Here is a 5,778-nt window from a genome sequence, read left to right as displayed (position 1 = left end):
GTGAGCTGTTTCCTTTTCCTTCTTGAGAAATGTAACATTACCTTAAAATCAGTAATTAGTAACTCTAGCCCAGCATTCAGGATCTTTTCTTTTTCTTTCTAAATGTAGTCCATAAACCTCCCGTTCTACTTCATCTGCATCTTGTGCTGAGGTTATTTATCTTCCAATGTTTTGCAAGTTCCCTTAGGGATACCCTCAGCAACTGCCTTTCCATACAAACTGCCTGGGAAAGTTTAAGGGGATCAAATCCCTTGTAACTAAACAAAACAGGGCTTTTGAATGGAAACTTAATAGCAAATTAGATTGGCAGCATTACAGGAGGATGAATGAAATTGCGTTTTCTTTACATTTACAGTAGAAAAGTCAGCTAACTCTCCATTATACAATGGGCTGGAAGAAAGAGATTATTTGGGGTTTATTTTTATAATACATCTTGCTTTTAACACATTCTATCAGTTCAACCTCCAAAACAAACCTTAAACTCGGGCTCTCCCTTCGCATTTCCATCGCCCATTACCTTATGCATTGATTATTGCAAATGTTCCTAATGGAGTTTTTGTTAAGAAAGAGGAGTTTTCACTAGAAGAAAGGAGGAGTGCGTTCCTTCTCCAGATACAAGCTCTAGTACATGGAGAAAAATACTATTCCTTTCATTCTCTTTAAACTAGGGTTGCCTTTTTTCATCCTCACATGACAGTTTTCCAGGCTTTTTTCATCCTCATAATCCTCTAGAGAGAGGGCATCCAGGAGAAGATTTACATGATAGCCTCTTTTTTCACCCAAAGACTTCTTCCTTCTTCTCACTTCACTGCTTTTTATATAGTCTTTCTTGTGTAAAGGTTTTTGAAAACTGAGGAAAATTTCATATGTCAATGTTTGTCCTATGTTTTTAATAAAGGTCCTCAGTCAATGACTAAGAATAAAAGGTAACTCCTATATTCATATTTCCTATTATTTTCAATAATTCTGATGAATCTATGTATTCTTTTCTGACCTTCTCCATGATTGGGCTTTATGCCATAATTGAGGGCTCTATTTCATCAATCTTTCTTTTTCTTATATTCCTCAAAGCTACATAATTTGTTCAGTGAAGAACCAAGAATGAAATATCTCCTACTTTATATATAGGTACTTTTTTTTTTTTACAACATTCTTTGTAAGTGTGTCAAATCATAGAAAAGTGTTATGTCTAATTAAATTACCTGATAAAGCCAAATGGTAAATAAATACTCACTTAATGGATAAATTAATTTGGCTTCTCCATAACAAAAATCTACTTGTATTAGTTTGTTTAAGGAATCTCATTACAGCTCCATGACTCAATATCTCCCTTTGATGAACAGGGGGAAGGGGGATATAATAATAATACCAAAATAAAATTTTGATAATCAATAATTTGACCTTCAGTAATACTATTCATTGTAAACTAATGACAACTAGAAAGACATCAGGAAACAACTAGCTGAAACTACAATTGAAATTGTAATTATCTCTGGAATTAACAAATGAGGCCAGTTTTTGGATAGTGCTATCAAAGAATATCATGCCTTATTCCTGTAATGATGAGGAACAAGGTGAGAGGTGAGGTTGGAAGATCCTCACCGTTTGCCTATGTAATTAACTAGATGGCACTAAGAAAAATTCTGTCGGTAAATATTATGTTTATAAAGGCATGAATTCTTTTTTTTAAAAAAAAGGAATAGATCTGTGATACTCACTTAACAATGCAGTCTCCCACAATCGACTTTTCCAAACATTAACATTCTATTTATAATATGTGCAGCTCTTACTGTATTCTGATAGGTCTTTGAGCTTTGTAATCTAAGGGGCTTATTATGTGTGTATACAATAACAAAAATATGTATGGTTTATTATATACTATTATATACTATTAAATATGTATGGTTTATTATATCCATTATCCTTAAGGAAAGAAAAATTTAAGCTTCTGAATTAATTTTCTGCATATTCTAGAGCTAGTTAATTTAAGTTATATACTAAATATACTTCATCCTGCCTAGTTGCAACTATATAATTCTGTGATGTAAGAGCTTATTGGTCCCATCTTTAGCTTACTGACCACCTTGGGAATATCAACAATCAGATATAAATGAATGAACTGCAATGATAGGCAACAATATAGATAAACCATAAAAAGACAATATTAAGTAAAAATAACTAAATCTCAAAAATATTATATAGGGCATGATAATATTTTATAAAGTTAAGTGCAACCAAAATATATGTCTGTAAGCGTCACATACATTATCTAAATACCCACAAATATAAATTTAAAAATACCTATAGATGTGATAAAACTGCATGAAAAGGGACCACAAGTTAATAATGAAAATGAGAATCAGGATGACGGTTATTTGAGGTGTGGAAAGGCAAGAATCTAAGATGGGACAACCGATGTAGTTAGATGAAGATTGTACTCCTAGCTCTTGTTTCTAGCTTTCTGGTGTTCATTTCTTTGGACCAAGTATGGACCAATAAGTATGCAGTAAGTTGCACTTGAGGCACCAACAACACAGTAGCCATACTTCAGTATGTTAGTTATCTACTGCTACAAAAAATTAACCTTAAAACCCAATGATTTAAGACAGTCAGAGGGATTGTCTCTCAGCAAGCTCATATTATCAGGGGTTCAGGAGTGTCTTAGCACAGTGGTTTTAGGAAGATGTAGTCAAGGTGTCCACTGGGGCTACAGTTATCTGAAGGCTTGAAGGAGCTGGAGGACTCTTCTTACAAGATGTCTCGCTCACCTGGCTCAAAAGTCAGTGTTGACCACTGGTTTTAGTTCTTTGGGGCTTGAGTGTAGGTGCTGGCCTCCCCCAGAAGGAGTGACCCAAGGAATAAGGCAGAAGCAGCAATGGCTTCTGTGACCTGGCCTCAGAAGCAACACATAATCACTTTTACCATATTCTGTTGTTTTCTTTTATAATTTTAATAGAGGTTTTTTATTTGGTCATGAACATTTGAAAACACTGTGATCAAGATGGAGGTTTTGAGATAGGCAGATTTTTTTTCACATTTTTGCAGTTATATATCTTTTCCATAACATTTTAAACTTTAACAAATACCTAATTGAAAGCAACATTTTTTCCATAGAATTTTATTCTTAAACCTTTATGATAATAACTGTGATATGACTTGAAGCTTATTTTCTGTAGCCTGCCAGCCCACCCCTCCCTGCCTCTATTTTTATTAGTGTATATTAATTGTACAAAATAGTGGGTTTCACTGTGACATTTTCATACTTGTGTATAAGATGCTTTGATCATGTACCCCTTATTACCCACACTTATCCCCCCACCCCCTGGTCCCTTTCTATTACCTAATAGTCTGCTTCTCCTTTCATGTCTTTATTTTATTTTATTTTTCAGATTCCACATATAAGAAAAAATATGTCTTTTAGAGTCTGGCTTTCGCCATATTCTGTTGGTCACACAGACCATCCCTGAGACAGTGCAGACAGGACTACACATGGGTATGAGTGACAGGAGACAGAAATGACTGGGGGTCATCTTAGAAGCTGGTGTCACCCAGAGCAGGCTGACATACCTGAAAATTTAGCCTTTCTGTCTACTGCAACCCTTAAATTCCAGACATTCCTCCCTACTCTGCACTTGGTGGCACTGGCAAATTTGTTCTCCCTGGAGTTGGACCAGAAAGAAATGACTTTCTGCTTTTTACATAATAATGCCATTAGCATTCTAATTTCAGGGTTTCCATTTAATTTTTTTTATAAATAATATATTAGTTTCTTTCTGCATGTACTTTCAATTGTGTTGGGCTGTTTTGTTTTTTTGTTTTTGTTTTCTAATTCTAGAATTTCTCATTTTTAAACTTCTAGGCCTTGTGTTTCCTAAATATCCTTGAAATTATTAATTATTTTGTTACTATCATGGATTTTCCCCCCCAAATTTTTTTAAGTCACATAATTAAAAGTTTTTCTGTTGTTCACTTCATAGTATTTGTCCAGACGGTCAGTCGTGCACTCCACAAATATTTATAGAGAACCAATCATGTGCCAAAAGTCGAAAGGAATTGTGGTAAAAATGTGTCAAAAAAGAAAGAGGAGTGTTATAAGGGCAAAATACAAAGTAAAAAATCAAATTAAAAAGTTGGAAGGCCAGGGGCAAAGTGGCTCATGTGTGTAATCAGCTACTTAACAGGCAGAGATGGGAGGATTGCCATTCAAGGCCAGCCTGGGCAAAAAGTAAGCAAGATCCCATCTCAACAACAACAAAAAAGCTGGGCATGGTGGTTCAAACTATAATCTCAGCTATTCAGGAGGCAAAGTAGGAGGATCATGGTCCAGGATGGCCTGGACAAAAAATACAAGCCCCTGTTCCAAAATAACTAAAGCAAAAAAGGGCTGGGGGCACCTACCTAGCAAGCACAAGGCTCTGAATTCAAACCCCAGTACTACCAAAAAAAAAAAAAAAAAAAAAAGCAGAGAAACAGAGTTGGAAGGTTTCTCAGTTGTTCTAAAATGTCCTTCTATTTCTATTTTAAAGAACTATGCTTCACCCATGCAAATTTAAATTGACTAGTACTTTCAAAGATCAACTGAGAATTAGATACCAAATCTCCAAGTGAGGCTTTGGGAAATTTCACTAGCTCTGGGAGAGCTTTTCATTCATCCTTGTGAGTGAGTTATGTTAAAGTGGCTGTTTGTGGATCTAATGTATGATCGAAAAGTATATCAATATATTTTTAATATTAAAAGAAAAAGAAAACTTACCTAGCACTTTGCGGCTAACTGAAAATTAGCCACATAAATAATTCTTTTCCTAGGATTGCTTCATTACTTGTTGAAATGCAGTCAGGTGAATAAACCACAAAGGAATCGCTTGATTAAAGAATGTGCAACACGTTCTTTGGCCCCTTGTGTCCTGTATCAGTTGCCAGCCCACATCTATAAGAAAAAGATTTCCATCAGAGGGTTTCTGTTTCTTTCTTTCTTTTTTTTAATTAGAACTTGTTTCATTAACAATGGAAGGGGAAGAAAATTGTTTAGAACAAGAAGCCACCAGCACAACAAAGTAGCACATGGAGTAACTAAGGAAAATTTTGCAGCCTCAAAGGAAGAACACTCTTGAATAAGCATGTTCCAGCCATATGTTTTCATGTAATAGTTTACAAATGTATCCAGCCACATTAAAACTAAAATTAGACATTTTGGGGCAAAGATGACCCCTTTTCTCAACAGTGAAGAGCTTAGCATATTTATTTTTTATATGAAGGGAGAGGTGATTAATAGTGTTATAAGATGTCATAAAATATTTTCCTTAAATTTCTGCCTAGCTAAGGTGTGTGGTTTAAGTCCACTAAAGTCTAATTCAAATTTTGCAACCTCTTAAGGTTTTACTTTGTTTATGATTGATGCATAGTAAGTGTTCGTATTTATAAGACGTGATGTTTCAGTGCATTTATACACTGTATAATGACTGAATCGGCAACCTTTTGATATCAGGTTATGTGATGCTAAAACCACAGAGAATTACCATATTATTGTATATTTTTCTGAAACTGTTTCCAGAATGTTATAGGATTACATTCCATGATCTCTGAAATGAATGACCAAAGAGACAGTGAAAAAGAACTGGACCAAATTCACTCTTTCCTTGAAATTCAGTAGTAAGCTTCAAACCTACGAGCTTGAACCAGATAAGTAGCAGAATCCAGTCACCCAGTCATAGTACTGGAAATTAGCTAGAGTACACCCAATTAACTAGTGATGGCTAAATATTTGAAAACTTGATTTTT

The 5,778-nt window shown here is 34.8% G+C and overlaps 1 protein-coding gene across 17 annotated transcripts in view; it reads left to right on the top strand.

The window, feature by feature from the left end:
* Zbtb20 (zinc finger and BTB domain containing 20) overlaps positions 1 to 5,778 on the top strand; it is an 815,899-nt gene that overhangs the window by 491,530 nt on the left and 318,591 nt on the right. The gene's annotated exons all lie outside the window — the stretch shown is intronic.

The sequence above is a fragment of the Castor canadensis genome, chromosome 5 (genome assembly GCF_047511655.1).
Source record: "Castor canadensis chromosome 5, mCasCan1.hap1v2, whole genome shotgun sequence".
NCBI lineage: Eukaryota > Metazoa > Chordata > Mammalia > Rodentia > Castoridae > Castor > Castor canadensis.
The sequence above is the reverse complement of the archived record's forward strand: the minus strand, read 5'-3'. Positions and strand labels throughout refer to the sequence as shown.